The sequence below is a fragment of the Podarcis bocagei genome (assembly GCF_964188305.1).
Source record: "Podarcis bocagei genome assembly, chromosome: 1".
Lineage (NCBI taxonomy): Eukaryota > Metazoa > Chordata > Lepidosauria > Squamata > Lacertidae > Podarcis > Podarcis bocagei.
The window spans coordinates 44,315,796-44,333,475 of NC_138125.1; the positions used below are offsets into that span (position 1 = coordinate 44,315,796).

General features: G+C 48.0%; 1 pseudogene across 1 annotated transcript; it reads left to right on the forward strand.

Annotated features, from left to right (window-relative positions):
- The first annotated feature begins 11,827 nt into the window (after positions 1–11,827).
- LOC308595128 (cytochrome P450 1B1 pseudogene) lies at positions 11,828–16,626 on the forward strand (annotated as a pseudogene). Its single transcript, XR_014013300.1, has 2 exons — positions 11,828–13,871; positions 13,910–16,626. The product of XR_014013300.1 is annotated as a cytochrome P450 1B1 pseudogene (transcript).
- Positions 16,627–17,680: the final 1,054 nt, after the last annotated feature.

The following is a 17,680-nucleotide window of genomic DNA, read 5'->3' on the forward strand; positions in this document are numbered from 1 at the left end:
GAAGTTCACAGTGAACTCTGACACCTATTTTTCTAGAAAAATAGCACTGGTCCACGCCACCAGACATCCATTCAATTGTGCATTCATGATTATATGTGTGGTTATACATGAACCCAGAACCCATGTTCAATACTGCTTGACCCTCCTAAAGTTTTGTGGGTGGACAGACTGCTTTGCTTCCAATTCATGCATGTTTCCTAATATCCTGCTGAAATGTCAGTGGGGGATCCAACCTTTGTGGCACTACAACACAAGAGTGCCCTCCAGATAGCAGTAAGGTAGTAGCACTGGGGAAATATTGCAGAACAATTATTAAAGTGAAATGGTGTTTGGTCAGCTCAGTATAATCTTGCAGAATATACCTGGAAAAAAGAAAAACAAGTCTGGAGGAGGTAGATCTCATCACGTTCAAGATGAGGCAGGCACCTTAATTTCCATTCAAGATAATTCAGTTCTTCCTCTGACAGTGGCGTAGCGTGGGTTGTCAGCACCCGGGGCAAGGCAAGTAATTTGTGCCCCCTAACCCTTGGATTTGCGCCCCCTAACCTGTGGATTTGCGCCCCCTAACCCTAACCCCCAGATGTTGTGCCCGGTGCGGCCGGCCCCCCCTGCACCCCCCACGCTACGCCACTGTCCTCTGAAAATCATGGAGAGTAGGTCTTGGGTTATGTATTAGAAGCCTCTCAAGCGGTAGCAGGTTTCTTTGAATAAACAAATAGCTATTAACTTGGAACAGCCCATTATAAAAGGTCCCCAGAGGACATTTTCAAGACAGCTGTTTAATTTAAACCTGACTGGTTCAATATGTGTTCTTTCATCTCACTGGCTGTATGTAAAAATAAAATAAGGGAGGACAACAAAGATGGAAGCCAACTGTCTTGTAATTCCTCAGTCATTTACATGGCTGTATGATGACAAAAGTAGGATAAATGCTTATGCAGCCTGTGTGTGTGTGTGTGTGTGTGTTGTAAAATGTTCTTAATGTTGCATTTTAAATTGTTGTAACCTACCCTAGGACCTTAATGTGAAGGTGGTGGTGGAGGTGGAGGAGGATACTCAGTATAAAGCAGAAGCATTAAAAACTTCCCTATACAGGGCTGCCTTCAGATGCCTTATAAAAGTTGTGTTGTTGTTTATAGGGTGTTCCACAGGGTGGGTGCCACTACCAATAAGGCCTTCTGCCTGGTTCCCTGTAACCTCACCTTTTGCAGCGAGGGAATCACCAGAAGGCAGAAGAAGGAGGATGAGGAGGAGGATACAGTATAAATTAGAAGCCTGGTTTAGCAGCTGACAAATCCCTATGGAGTAGCAAAACATTGCTAAAACAATAAAAATGGCAAATGTATCCCCCCCCCCTTTTAAAAGTTAGTGGTTTGGGTGGGCAATGCTCTTCTGAGAACTGAAAGCAAAGCTTGGAGTCCTCTAATGAAATGCAGTGCTAGAAAGCTGAGGCTAGAGGAGCTTGGAAGACTTCATGGAGGAGAGCCCATTCGCCAGCTTTAACACAAATAGCTAAACGGAACCTCAGTGTGCCAAGGCACTATACCTCTGCACATCAGCCAGTGAGAGGTGTGCTGAGCATGTAGGAAATATCTACAGGTAAGCAGAAATTTCAAAATCCCCTCTCCAACTGATGTTCATCTCATCTGTGGTCTAAACATTTGCTCTTTAAAATAATATGCGTTTGTTGCCACAGGGAATTCCTGACCAGCTACTATCCTTTTGCGTAGAAATTGCAGATGTTATAAGAATTTTAAGGTCATATATATATATATATATATATATATATATATATATATATATATGCAGGTTTTGGTGTCTTCGGGTGTCTTCCCGTGTAAGAGTTGGGGTGTCTAGGCGACGTTTCGACGAGGTCTCACTCGTCATCTTCAGGCTGGTGCTTTCGGCTTCTTGTTACTAGAACAGAGCCTGTTCTAGTAACAAGAAGCCGAAAGCACCAGCCTGAAGATGACGAGTGAGACCTCGTCGAAACGTCGCCTAGACACCCCAACTCTTACACGGGAAGACACCCGAAGACACCAAAACCTGCATTCCTGTACCCGTGAAAATCTACGAAAGCATATATATATATATATATATATATATATATATATATATATATATATGTGATGTATGTATGATGTTTCTGGGGATGGTCTTGGACTCCAGGGTGGGCAATTTAAAATGTCTATATAACGGCTTGGGCGCTTGGCTCAGGGTCCTTCTCCTCTCTCCTGCATAAAAATAGAAACTTATGCTGTTAATCCCAACAGAACTGGTCTGACTGTGGAAACAGTGTTATTTCAAATCCACCTGCCTCCAGTTCTAGACCACTTGCCTTCTGTCCACTTGCAAAGACCAGAGCCAATGCATGACCTGCCAAATGCGTTGGACCAGTGATGTAGTGAGGCAGCCCCACGGTTGTCATGGCAACCATGAAGCTGCCATTTCCGCTGCCACCCAAGCATCCCTGCCGTGGATGCTAAAGTCTCCTAACACCAATGCCAGTGGGGTCTCCAGTACCCAACACTTTTTTATGTGAGAATACTCATCAGTATGGTTTACTGGGACCTCTGTTTTTGCCTGCTAATGGCAGCCATTTTGTGCTGGCAATGAACACCAGCTGGCCTCATGTTTCGCCAGAATGAAAGCCACTATAGCCTCATGATGCTGCAATGTTACTTTGGTTGTATTGTGGTGTAATAGGGCTATAACACTATATTACAGCAACTGCTTATTTTTTTAAAAAAATGATTTTTTAAAACTTTCTGATGGGTTAAATTCCCCTATAAATCGATATCTGGGAGGTTCAGAGAGACATCCTGTAAGATTGTTCAAAAATGGTACTTAACACCAATGAGACTGGAAACGTCTACAGCAATGTGCTGGAAATGTTGTGATGATGAAGTAGGGTTGTTCACTCACATGTGGTGGGAATGCAATAAAGTTTCTCAATACTGGGATCTAATTTTCTGGAAGATCTCAAAGAAGCCCCCACCTCTAAAATAAAACAACTTCATTGAAGCCCTCAGAATGAGATTGAGGTGGGAGAGCTACCATAGTCAGATCTGGCCTCCCTATTAAAGTTAGTGAAGGGGATGTCTAAGGAACTGGTGTTTGGATGCTATTAAGCACTTTTTATTGTAAAGGGAGGCAAAATATTCTGACCTTAAGGGCAATCCTGCACTCCCTCCAATTTGAGGCAACAGTGTCTTGAGTCGCAATCCACTGAGCGAAATTTGATAAATGGGAGACACTAGCCAACACATCTCTTCCCCAAGCCCTGCTACCTTGAGGCCTGTGAGTATTGGCAGAACTAGGAAGACAAGGAGACAAACAAGAGCTCACCCACCAATTTTCAGCCCAAAGGCTGAAGCCTCTTCTTTTAAGGGCGATGACTACAGTTTGTCTTGGCTGGCAAGGTGCACTGAGATGGGGGAGCCCAGCAAACCCTTCCCTAGCAGCCTTACTGACTTTAAGTCTTGTCAGAACCAGGAAGAAGAGGAGAAAAATACTAGCTGTGGCTTATTGACTTTCAGCCCAGAGCTTTTGCTCTGTTGCTGTAGGAAAAGAGGACGAGAGCTTTCCGCTGTGGATGCTTGTGGGCAACAATTTATGCCACTCGGGGCGAGAGCCTGGGTGGTTTGAGGTGGAGGGATGGAAGCTGCTGAGGGAGGAATTGTTGGAACAGAGCAGGGCTGTCTTTGGGAGGCGGAGGAGCAGCCCTGAAGGAGACACGGGAGGGAACTGTTAATCAGGCCATTTGGCAGTCATCTGGTTGGATATAATATCTTCTTTACCCAGATATTTGGTTAAATTGGAAATTATAATGGTTGTCTTTACTGGAATTTAGTTTTGTTTGTCTTATGATAGAGCTCTTAATTTGGTTGCTATTTATTGGACTACTTCTTACGGATTCTTTAAATTTTATAAATTATCTCTCCTTCCTGTGCCTTTTTATTTTATGTCATTGTTCCCCAGTCTGGTGCTTAAATGCTCGATGAAGAGCAGTTATAAATGCACAGAGATAAAATTAAATTGGGCAGCCTTTGCTTAAATAAAGGCCCTAGTGCAAAGGTCAACACTAGCACAAGGGGAGTCCCCCGCTCTCATCCCACTGTGTAAGTGCCCTGTGCCATCCCCAAATCTGCTCTGGGTAACCTGCATTGCAGATTTAGGGGGTGCACAGGGACAGGGAGAGGAGACTATCCCATTGCATTCCATGGAATATTCTCCTTAGCACTATGCTGAACACAACCTATTGAATTCATTAGGTTGGAACCAGACATGCCATTTTGTGAAGGGAAAAGGCCGAAGATCCAGAAGACGCTCCCACTTAGCGGGGAGGGGGAGGTAAAGAGACAATTACCACCAATTTCCCCACCCCCTAGCAATCCCCAGTGCCATTTTGGATCCTGTTCTGAGGAGGGTCCCTGCTTGCAAAAGTACTGAAAGCATATCATTTTATTTTTTTTAACTGCAGCCTCTGAAAACATTATTATATATTTTTTCAAGACACATTAGGAATATTTTCCTGGACAAATAGCCCTGCTGTCAGGCTAAAAGAGGCAAAGGCAGTTTTCTTGGCATAAACAAAAAAATTCCTTGTGGGCCAAGCTACTTCATTCATTTCCATGTCAGCTGTGTGCGCACTGCAAAATCCCTTAATAAGTGCTATTGAGTTCTTCAGGCTCATGCCAGGTCAGAATGCCAGACCCTTGAGACCAAATGTTGGAGCAGACCTAAGGTTCGTGCTCGATTTAATTGGATCCTGGCTCCACCCTGCTGTTCTCCCAGCATGTTCCTACTGGCCATTCCACAAAACTACTTCCAATGTCTGAATAAGTTGACAGTGCTTCAAGGTTTTACAAATATATATATATGTGGGGACTTCCAGAACTTTTTAGAAAGCCACAAACAATTTTTTGGAATGATAAAACTCTTCAAATTAAAATGAACTCAATGGTCTTATCCCTAGATGTGTTTTATCGGTGTTCATAACTTTATGTATTCTTTTACATTACCAGTGTGGTATAGTGGTTAAGAGCGGTAGTCTCGTAATCTGGTGAACTAGGTTCGCTTCCCCGCGCCTCCACATGCAGCTGCTGGGTGACCTTGGTCTAGTCACACTTCTTGAAGTCTCTCAGCCCCACTCACCTCACAGAGTGTTTATTGTGGGGGAGGAAGGGAAAGGAGAATGTTAGCTGCTTTGAGACTCCTTTGGGTAGTGATAAAGCAGGATATCAAATCCAAACTCCTCCTCTTCTTCTTCTTCTTCTTCTTCTTCTTCTTCTTCTTCTTCTTCTTCTTCTTCTTCTTCTTCTTCTAACTGATAACAACCACATTTTGGAACCGGTCAGCAATCCTGTTGCACGGTGCCATCGTGTGATGCATTGCACTGAATTGGAGCTTTTTTTTTCAGTAGCAAACAACTCGGCTTCAGAGGGTACAAGGCTCTCTACCACTACCACCCTGCCACCCCTTTCAGGGACCTGGCTGTAACTGGGAGGAGCTTTTCCACCCTTGTATGGAGCTTGAAGTGGCTGGGTTTAAACCAGTCACAAAAGTACCTAGTGACTAGTAGTGGGAAAGCACCAACACTAGTTTTGCAACTACTCCAAGGTATTTGGAGCTGCTTGTATTCAGCTGCCTGCAGTACAGCTGTGGGGATGAGCGCCCAAGAGCAAGTTGTTGAGGAGAATAAGGGAAGGGTCATAGCTCTGTCGGAGAGCATGTGCATATACATACAGAAGGTCCCAGATTCAATGTTCCCCAGATTACGAGCCCACTGTTCTTAACCACTACACCACACTGGCTCCCATTGGAATTCTCAAGCTGTATGGACCCAGTGAAATAGATGCTATGCTAAATCTCCTGTATGTTTTACACAGATTTCAGCCTCCCACCCCCACCCACTTCATTTGTAACTCCTTGGGCCAGCTGAAAACTTTTTAAAAGGAGGAAAAGGGGAAGTTGGATTTGTCTGGGAAGCATCCACATGGGAGTCAGCGTCCCAGTTTCGCAATCAGAGTTCCGCTTGCTAACCGTCTGTCAGTCTGCATGTCATGTAATTCAATCCAATCCAGGATACAAAGCATTGTTATTCATAATCATTGCCAGCTCTGCTGGCGAGCAAAGGGAGGGAGGGCTCAGAAAAAGTGTGTGTTTGTGTGTGTGTACGTGTGTTGGAGTTCAGCTTCCTTCCTCCCTGCACCTCTTCAGAGGGTACAGGCCTTTGCAGGAGCTCTTCCTCTCTCCAAGCATTAGATGCAGAGGCATAGCTAGCCACTCGGGTGCCTGGTGTGGCCCACGCGTCCTGCAGCCGGGGACGGGGTGAGCTGCCCATGGGCATGGGGTGAGCCAAGGCAGGCCGTGCTGCATGGAGCCTATCTGCAGCCTCCCCCTCAGCTGTAGGGCAGCTGGGGCAGTGGGCAAACATAAGCAGCGCGGAGCTTGCAGGGAGTCCGCCCAACCACCTCCCCCTCAGGAGACACGTGTGGCTCAGGCACGCTGCAGGCCCCGCGGTGTGGCACCCAGTGCCCCCCACCTCACCTAGCTGCCAGTGTCATAGGAAGGGGGTGCAGGAGTTATTATTATTATTATTATTATTATTATTATTATTATTATTATTATTATTATTATTATTAGTGTTGTGAGCTCAGTTTTTTTATTTTAATTTTAAAAACACATATTTTTGCCATTTTGTCACCCCCCCTCCATGATGACAACAGGGGCACCCAGCACCCCCCCTTCCTACATCACTGATTAGATGTAGGTTTTGTTGCATGTCCCCCCAATCTCCAAGAGGTGTTAGATTCCAGGGGTTCCAGGCGCTTACCCAGGCTTTGTGTTTCCATTGAGAAATGAGACACAGCAGAGACGATGGTGTCTTTGCGATATATGATTTACACATATATGCAACCTGAGCCTGTTATGGAGGGTTTCACAGCATCAACGCCCCAGAAGGGTCTTGTTTCTCCTGTAGCCACAGCCTTGGATTCAAACAGAACTCAAACATCTCTCCAGCTTGCTGCATGTTTTCCTGTTGCATTCTTCTTATGCTTGGGAAATAAGTATGCAGTTAAAGTCTCCACCGCCATGAACCCAGAGTAATGAGGCACGGAGGAGGGAGCCCACTCTGTCTCTGCATGCCTCTAGATTAGGTGGAATGGGATGTATAAACGCAAGCTACTCTTCTGGGCCTCCTTCCTTCTAGATCAGAAGACACACACAGATCAGTGACTCATGCTGAAGAGCAGAATAGCCTCTTTTGACAGTAGGAAGTTTGGGGCAGGATTCAACCACTAAGTTCCATCCATCAGTGGAAGGTGTGAAAACGGTTCCCTTACCACGTTGCTTGGTAGCACATCTACAATGTGGTAAGGTAAACACGGACACTTAAATGATTTCCCTTGAAAATTGCAGCATACGTGCAAAAGGCAGTTTTCAAATGTTGGCAGATTGAATGGTTTTAATTAAAACAAATACCAAAAACCATTGCTGAACAACTTTCTTTAAAAAGAAAGCTGACTTTGAATTCATAGAACAAAACACACATTTTAATCCAGCGGCTATTGTTTCTCATTCATGCAGACATGGTCAGATTAATGATTAAAACATCCTGAAGTTCTGCAACTATGTGTATATATATTGTTGTGCACGTCCTAGTCTCCAAGTAGTAAGAGAATCCAGAAGTTCCAGCTCTTAACCAGGGTTCTGTTTTCCTTGGTCAGAGGAGACTGCACTAATACGAATGGAGGCTTTAAAACTTGCAGGTGTCTTTGATACTTTTCCAAACTTGATCCTGCACAGGTTGCCCCCTGTTCTGGGCAGTCCACATCACTGCAAGGGACCAGCCAGGAATTATTCATCAGCTGCAACAATCATCTGCTGAAATCGTGTTGCCATTTCAAGGCAGGAAGCAGAGACTTGCCCTTGTACTACCACTTTTGTGCTACCGTTCAAAGCTGGGGGGGGGGCATTAGATAATTGTTTCAGTCTCAAATGCAACTAATTAATAAGCTACACAGCGCCTTCTGAGCACACACAATTACAGGGTACAGTGGTACCTTGGGTTACAGACGCTTCAGGTTACAGACGCTTCAGGTTACAGACTCCGCTAACCCAGAAATAGTACCTTGGGTTAAGAACTTTGCTTCAGGATGAGAACAGAAATTGTGCGGTGGCGGCGCAGCGGCGGCAGCAGGAGGCCCCATTAGCTAAAGTGGTACCTCAGGTTAAGAACCATTTCAGGTTGAGAACAGACCTCCGGAACAAATTAAGTTCTTAACCCGAGGTACCACTGTAGTACACATGTTTAGCACAGTGTCTCTTTCACCTATGCAGTAAAAAAAAGGTTTCTGAGAAGGTCCTCAGCTGAATCTTGTTAACATTCGTCTCATACTTTGAAATATGTTTTTCTGGAATTTAATGCCAGCTTATTTAGAATCATTGACCCATAGAACTGTAGAGTTGGAAATGACCCCAAGGGTCCTCTAGTCCAACCCCCTGCAATGCAAAAATATTCACTAAAGCACCCATGACTGAAGGCCATCCAACCTGCTTACAAACTTCCAAGGAAGGAGAGTCCACTACCTTCTGAGGGAGTCTGTTCTGCTGTTGAATAGCTCTTTCCATCAGGTGGGTTTTTTATACTTAGTCAGAATCTCCTTTCTTGTAACTTGAAGCCACTGGTTCGGATCCTAGCCTCCAGAGCAGGAGAAAACAAGCTTGCTAAAAGAAAGCGCTTCCATTTTTCAAGAGTGCAGTCCCAGAAAGTCTAGTGAAATGAGTTATCCCATCTTCAGTTTGCTACCAGCTTCCCCTTTGGGCTATAGGCTCATCTAAAAAACTACCGAAACACATACTTTTCAGAAATCCACGCGAATACTTCATGTGGTCACAATTATTCTGTATTGGAAACGTCCCTCGCAGAGACCCTTGAGCAACAGACGGGCTCAATTTGGCACCGCAGCTGTGAGTGACATGTTGATAGTGCAAGCTGTCAATTTATAATGCGACAGTATTTCCTTCCTCCCCAGGAATGTTAGGGGGATACACCGGAAAACGTTTGAAGTCGCAAAGGACTTAAAACGATATCGCATCATCTCAGACAGCAACAATAAAGCTTAATCTTATTTTACAACAGAAAGTTTGCAAAAAGTTTGGCTCCAGTCAGGCTCTCCGGAGCGGCAGCTTCTCTGCTCCACTAAAACATGACCTGCGGATGCTCCCTCTTCAACATGCTCTGCCAACAGCTATGATTACTCACAGCTACCCCATTAAGCACATTCTCTGACACTCTGAGGCTGCCTAGCTCCGTCAAGGTGATCTCTAAGTGGCACGCCACCGACAGCCCCTGATAACTGGAAGCTCAACCTCCCTTTGCTGCTTAAGAGACCAGTCCAATGTACCTTAACCTCTTGCTTTGGGTCTGTGTCCTTTCTTATGCCCTCCCAGTGTATAATTTTGGTAAAAAAAGACATGCAACTCATCATTTATTTTAGTGAACCTATCTGTTCTGCAATTGTTGGGGACTGGACTTGATGACCTTCGGGGTCCCAACTCTGCAATTCTATGGAAGGGTTCTGCAAAGATTGGTACGCATCAGCGTGACTCAGCAGTTTGCACAGTGGATTTGTGTTTAGGCAACTTGGAGATCAATGTCCACTCAGCCGCAGGCTCACTAGCCAGGGTCTCCTTCTCCCAGGCTCAGTTCCCTTTTTGTAAAATGTGAATAATGACTTATTTCTAAGAAGACATATGGGAGAAGGATTATATTGGCAGCTCCTTTGCACTCTGATTGATTTTACAGCCCTATTGATATGTGTGCACATTTTTGTTCAGAGCTGAGACAGAACCTAGGAAGCTGACTTATACGGAGCCAAACCACTGGTCCATCTACCTCACTATTGTCTACACTGGCTGGCAGGAGATGCCAGGGACTTAACCTAGGGCATTCTGCATGCCAACCATGTGCTCCGCTACTGAACCCAAGCTCAAGCAAGTAGAGCACACAAGGATATTCCATGGAATTCAGCTTCAAGAGAAGCTCAGAGTACAGCTAAACATACAGGCTTTAAGTCAGTGGTTCCCAATTTGGGTGGGGGGCATTGCCCTCTTGGTTCCATAAACACCTCCCGGGGCATGGGTGTAGCCAGGATTTTTCTTACAGAGGCCAGAACCTCAGATTTGTATTGATTTTAATTGATTTAGGGGGTGGCAGCAGCCTCCCTTGGCCCATGCCCCAGGGCTTCCTACACTATAAGAAGCATTATTCAAAGTGGTAGCTTGCACGGCCCACTAAGGAAAATAACACCACAGTAAAATCCATTCAGAAAACAGAAATGGCACATTTATTCAAACTCCAGTTCAAACTATGTAGTTTAATTAATTCCAACCAAACTGATGAGCTTGATCCACCGATAGGAGCTTTCCAAAGTCCGATAGTCATTTATGTATCACATGTGCCAAATTGGATAAGCATCGCTACAGAGTCCTCATCCCCATATATCAGATGGGGAACAGAGGTTATGAGACAAGTCTTGGCTGAAGAGGTATTTGAACCAAGGACAATCTCTGCAGCGCAAGCAAATGCTAGGAGATGCAGTGGGATGGACTAGGAGACTTGGAACATGGACAAAGCACTTGCAGGAGCAGCAACAGGTTTGGCATCAGCAGAGCGGTGGGGGCATTGGAGTAGGAGACTTGTAGTAAAATTCACAAGCCCCACCAATTCACTCCCCACTCTCATTTTAGCCAAGCTATCTTCCCCCATAACCTTATGAAATCAGTAACTTGTGCAGCAGCAAAGCTGAGGTCCTATGTGCTCTCTTATCTTTGAGCAAGATGCAGGAATGGGGCTGAGGTGTGTGTTGTGGGGATATGTTGGTGATTAAAGAAAGAGCTGGCAGGGGAGTTGAGAAGCTGTGCAGGGAATCGGAGGGTTTTCAGATTCCCAATGATGGACGAGATGGCAAGCATTTCCAATGAAGCTGTAACTTTATCAGAAACAACACTTTGTCTCAGAGGTGCAAGTATCTGAGAGACCCCTTTGCAGGAATAGAACAATTATGTTTCCTTTATTTATGAATGGCAACCTTTTCAAAAGTATCCCCCTCTGGATAACCCAAAGTCTTTCCAGGTCACCCACTCCTTTTTTTATTAAGCCCCACAACCAACTGTGCCAATTCTGAGCATGATAAACAGCTGAGATGTTTTGGCAAAGCAAAAAGAAAGAAAGAAGTCAACTTGTCTATATCTTACTCCAAAGGCAAGGAAAGTCAGGTTGCCAGTCGAGTAACTGCTGTCCCCTGACAGTCCCCTCCACCAGGCTTTGCTGAAGTGTCCTGACAAAGCAGAGGCACCAAATGCTCGCTGCCGCCCTTCCCTTCGGACTGGACTGGCATTCGCATCCCTCGCGGTCTGGGGCAGCGGCAGCAGCGTCGCTGGCCAGTTTGTCTCCAGTCACGAAAGCAGCAGCCTTTCCAAGGCAGCCAAAGGTGCCTGGCAGAGTTCAGTAGCTCTCACACTCCGCTCCCCTCCCGCTTCTCCGGCTCCTGCTGCGAGGATCAGGCTGTCTTTGGCAGGAGGAAGACCTTGGAAAGTTGCACACATTCCTGGTGCGAGGGATCAATCTGCTGCTTCCATTCTCTCTCTCGGAGGAAAGCACGGAATGGCTGCGCACGGGGGACTCTGGGACCACCGCGAGGGGAGGAGGGAAGCTCAGCCCCCTTCCCAGACAGCTATAAAGCCGCGACGGGCATCCTGCGAACTCCTCAGAGCAGAGCCAGAGGCATCTGGCAGAGGGAGGGGGCAGTTCACCGACGGGACGAAGCGTCTGGGGCGATAAAGTCCCCACTCGACGAGCTCGGTCGGGGCTGAGGCGGAGGAAGGGTCCCCCGACGGCTTCCCGCGTCTCTCCACAAAGAAACCGGTTTCCTAGGAGTCCCACGGGCGTGCGCCCCCCATGGCGGAAGGCGGGACCCCCGACGGGGCGGTCGGCGCGCTCCTCAAGAGCGCCGTCCAGCCGGCGCTGCTGCTTTCTTGCGTCCTGCTGCTGTACCTGTGGGCGAGGAGGAGCCCCCGGCCGGCGGGCAAGAGCCTCCCCGGCCCCGTCGGGTGGCCGCTGCTGGGCAACGTGCTGCAACTGGGCCGCCTGCCGCACCTCACCTTTGGCGAGCTGGCGCGGCGCTACGGCGACATCTTCCAGCTGCGCCTGGGCCGGCGCGCCATCGTGGTGCTCAACGGGGAGGCGGCCATCCGACAGGCGCTGGTGCAGCAGGCCGTGCCCTTCGCGGACCGGCCTGACTTCCTCTCCTTCGGCCTGGTGTCCGGAGGCAAGAGCATGGCCTTCGGGCGCTACAGCGAGCGCTGGCGGGCGCAGCGGCGGGTGGCGCACGCCACGCTGCGCGCCTTCTCGACGGCCAACACGCCCAGCAAGCAGCTCTTCGAGCAGCACGTGGCGGCCGAGGCGCAGGAGCTGATCGACGGCCTGCTGCGGCTGAGCCAGAGCGGCGCTTACGTCGACCCTTCGCCGCTCTTCGTCGTGGCCAACGCCAACGTGCTGTGCGCCCTCTGCTTCGGGCAGCGCTACAGCCACGCCGACGGCGAGTTTCGCGCGCTGCTGAGCAGGAACCACCGCTTCGGGCAGACGGTGGCGGCGGGCAGCTTGGTGGACGTGCTGCCCTGGCTGCAGGCCTTCCCCAACCCGGTGCGCAGCGTCTTCCGAGACTTCCAGGCGGTCAGCCGCGAGCTGTACGACTTCGTGTGCGCCAAGGTAGCGCAGCACCGCAGCACCGTCCAGCCCGGCGCCCCTCCGCGCCACATCAGCGACGCCATCCTGGAGTGCATGGAGCACGGCCCCGGGGCACAGCAGGGCCTGGGCGGAGATTACGTCGAGGCCACGCTGGCGGACTTGTTCGGCGCAGGTCAGGACACCACCTCCACCGCCCTCACGTGGGTGCTGCTGCTCCTCCTCAAGCACCCGCACCTTCGACGGCAGCTGCAGGCGGACCTCGACCGGGTGGTGGGCCGCTCCCGGCTTCCGACGGGTGACGACCGCGCCTCCTTGCCTCGCCTGGAAGCCTTCCTCCACGAGACGCTCCGCTACAGCAGCTTCGTGCCCGTCACCATCCCGCACGCCACGGCCGCCGACGTGCTGCTCGACGGCTTCCACATCCCCGCGGGCACGGTGGTCTTCGTCAACCAGTGGTCCGTCAACCACGACCCGCTGCGCTGGAAAGACCCGCACGTCTTCGACCCGACGCGCTTCCTGGACGCCCGGCAGGAGAACGTCGACCGGGACCTCACGTGCCGGGTCATGATCTTCTCGACGGGCAAGAGGCGCTGCATCGGCGACCAGCTGGCCAAGCTGCAGCTCTTCCTCTTCACCGCCATCCTTCTGCAGCAGTGCGAGGTGGAAGCCAACCCGGCCGAGGAGCTCACCTTGGATTACATCTACGGGCTGGTGCTCAAGCCCTTGCCTTACACGGTGTCCGTTTCCCCGCGAAGCGCTCTCCCTAGCTGAGAGGAGGAGGGAGGGAGCCTCGGAGGGACCGTCGAGGGCGCCTCTTAGCAATGGGGCTTCCTGCTCCACCAGCAAGTTCTCCATAGCCCCTGCTGGCTTTTCAGAGCTGCCCTCTGCCAGAGGAAGTTGATGTTCCCCCCACCAGCCCCTCTCCCCCTAACTTTCTGAAGCTCACGGCTTCATACGGTGCCTTTCTTACGGGGATGGGGAACCTGCCGCCCTCCCAGATGATGGTGGCTTGGCCTGAAGCTCCCATCCGCCACAGCTAGGATGGCCAGTGGTCAGCCAGGACGGGAGTTCTAGTCCAGCAACATCTGGAGAGAGCCAAAGGTTCCTCTTCCCTGTGAGGAGCTGGACTGGCAGACATGGCGCTGTGGAAAGCTTAAACCTGCTGGGGGGTTTTCTGAGCCTGCTTAGCTCACCTGGGTGACCCATCCAGAGCCTCCAATCAAACATCTTAAATTTGAGATACACTGAGACTATTGTGACTGGGGGGGGGGGGACACGTTATTGTGGTGTTGTGGGAAATTGGCATCAGTTACTTCCTTTGGGACTGTGAACTTTTGTAATAAATGCCTCTTTGAAGCAGGCACCCATGCAGACAGAAAAGGTCTCCTGGATTCTCTCAGCTCCCCCCTCCCCAAAAAATTGTGTCAAGAAGTTTGTCACTTAACAGTATTGTTGATCAAAAAAAGGAGGTACGGTTGTGTTATGTGGAAAGCATTTTTATAGGAAGCATTTACTTGGAAATAATGTGTAGTCAGTGTGAAGAGTATCACAGCGACAATGCCTTTAACTGCAGGTCCATCAGCTGGGAAATGACACTTAAGGGTGGCAGCCCAACACTTAATTATTATGTGTACATGTGCACAGTTGTCACCTGGGACAATCCCCATGCAGTTTTGTGTCCCTCCCACACTTGTCATATTTGAAGCAGAACAAGAAGAGAGATACTTCCTACCTGTGGCAACCAGGAACAAGTAATCTGTGCTCTGACTTTGCTAAGGATTAACCTTGTGGCTCCATCCCATCTCATAGGGCGAGTCATATATAGAGTTATCTTTCATTTAAAAAAAAGACATGGGGGAAACCTTCGGTTGGTTAGTGGTGCTAAATATGGGCCAAATTATTCCTGTAGCAACCTCTCCCACTGCCACTAAAGTAGGTACAGGGAATCTGTAGCCCTCCAAATGCTGATTCACTACAATTCCCATGCTCCCTGAATATTAGCCATGCTGGCTGCAAACAATACCTGGAGAGTGACAGTGCCCCATCAAAGGAAAAGCAGTTTAAGCAAAGCAGCTGCAGTGAAGGGGACCACAACCCTTTTCTATTCCACTGGCTTTCTGCTGAAATTCCTCCACACTCTCGGGTTGAGATACATGCCTGTGACAGTTATGGTTGGAACACTGCCAGCTGTGGGAGGGAGCCACACAGAACATAAGAATAGCCAGTGGCAAAATCAAGCTCAGCATCCTGTTCTCACAGTTGGCCAGCCAGATGCCTGTGGGAAACTTGCAAGCACGACTCCACGCACCAGAGCACTCTCCCCTCCTGTGGTTCCAGCAGTTGGTGTTCAGAAACATTACTGCCTCCAACTTCGGAGGAAGAGCACAGCCATCATGCTAGCAGCCGCTGGAAAAATGGCAGGCAGGTGAAGGGTTAAGCAACTCTGATGCTTCTCTCCAAACTTGCTTTTTCTTAGAAGCACCTGGCAGCAGAAGCTTGCCACTTGTAGACCTAGTGCTCCTGCTCTGTTCTTGACCAAGCCTCTTCAGTATCCATTAGTGGATTACTCAAGTTGCAGCACAGATGTGGCACGTCTTGGCAGCTTTGTCACTTCCAGTTTGAGCAGAAATGTAAATGAAAATCTCCTGGTATAGTGTGCACACTCAGCCAGCTTGCCGCCTCCTAGCCAGGGAACAGGAAATACTTTGGCTGCATTTTTCTGCATTGGGTTGCGGGACAAACTGTTCTTTTTCTGTTATCTATCAGTGGTTCCTACCTTGAAATTCAACTCGGAACCTACCAACTGTTTTTAATAAACGTTACCAGATGATTGATTAGAAATAGCATCTAGACCATTACACTTTAACGTGAAATCAAGACACTTAAATTTCCTCGTTTGCCAGTTCTACTCTTAACAGCATTTCCCCTGGACTCCATTGGGGATTGCATTCTTCCTGTGTGCCAGACCTCATAATGGAGAGCCTCTTGTCTGTCTGTCTGTCTCCCACCTTCTTCCCATTTCCTTCCCCTTCGCCACTCACATGAAATTGGACCAGGGCCACAGATTGTCCACACCCCGGCACCTTCTAGGTTTTCCCACCCCCAAAAGCCGGTCATGTGGCTGCAGCTATGGTGGACAAAATACTCAGTCCTCAAAGCCAGTTACTGTAGAGTTGTTCCACTGCCAGCATTGGAGCTGCTCCAGAGGAAGGAGTTGGAGATGCAGACTGTTTTAACCTGCTTGGCTTTCTGCCTGCAGAGGGGCATGTTCATAGGCAATAGCACATTGGGTGCATGTGAGGTTGATGAAGAAGAGCATCAGCCTAACACACTCCCCCATTTTACCGCATAGAAGATAAGCTCATGAAGGTCTTGCAAAGAGTAACCTGTGAAGCAGCCATATGCTTTGGAAGAAGCAAGGAGAACTGAATTCTTCTTAGTACAATGATGGTGACCCAACTGCACATTGCGTTGCATAGTTGTCTGTTATTAGGGTGGTCAAGGATAAATAGGAGTTGAGAGTCCAAAAACACCCAGAAGTTCCCCATCCCTGTTTTAAACATAAGTGGAATCTGCACTTGTTTGCTTTTTGCTGAAAATCAAGGAGTTAACTTGCGTAGCTGTTTCTTCTTTCCAGCAGCCTTTATATTTGTCTAGTAAGCCACATATTCAGGAAAGGTTTTGAAATGCATAAATAATATAGCCTATTTTTGAATCTACCATTAGGCGTTTCCTTATTCCTATGTTTGGGTGAAGACCATAAGTAGCACTTTTAAAAATATTCTTTTGTATTAAACATTACTTGAGTGTTATTTAACATTTTAAAAAAATGTGACTATTATTACCTCCGAATAAAGATGCTGTCACAATTGTTTGTCTTCTTGCAGCAAGGGATTAAAGAAATAGAGAGATAACCTACCCAAAGTAGAAGTTTCAGATGAGCGCAAATAGCAAGCACTTTGGCAAGGCCACATGGCTGTTCACTTACTGTCAGGAAAGCCGCCATCCAACATTATTTCTCCAGCACCAGTAAGGTCACCATCAGTGGTAGTCAGAAACATTTTTCATGAATCCTCTCCTTTGAAGTGATTAAAAAGTGCTGTTAATACCTATGAAAGCTAGCTGGATGGTGCTGGTCTTATACCATTATACTTGTAAAACTCTGCTTTGTTAACACCTGTCAGAAATGTTTGTGAGTCTCAAGCCTTCCTGTCCTAACTTAGTGGGTAGAAAAAGGATTGGAGGTGGGGAGAAAGAAAGAAACACTGGGCACCTTTGAGGGATAGCAGGAAAAAAGCTAGCTAAGTGAGAGTCTACAATGGTTGGAATGTCGCAGAATATCACTATATGCGCCTGCTGTTCTCTGGGGCCGATCTAGGAACAATCCTCTAATCCAAAACATATGATTAAATTTCGAAGTCTTTCCAGCCAGTAGGGGAGACGACGATACCTCCCGTGGGTGGGTGTTGTCCCCATACATGCAATAGTTAGGAGCCAGCTCTTCATAGTTACCACTGGAGAGAACATCTGTGCCCTTTTCACAGCTAAGAAATGTGGAGATTTTATTTAGCACATTAGTCAGGAAAGCCTTCTTTTAAAGATGATTATTGGGTGACAGTCGAGAAGCCATAATGCAACCAAGGAACTTGGGGAATCTGGCAGGCAATCACAGCCTTTCAAGGGAAGACCTCAACATTTCCGCATGTAGTGCAGGATTTGAACATAGTGGTGCAGAGGTCTAAATAAATTTTAAATGTGTTTGTTCTTCCAAAATACAAAATCACATATTGTGATTAACTTTTTATTGGGTTTTACAAACTGGGATCTTTTGTGGGCATCCATCTGTCTCGTGAGACAATGGAGTGTGCCTTCAGGGGTGAAGCCAAACTGCTGTGTGAGCAGCACCAAAGTGGCCACCCTGGG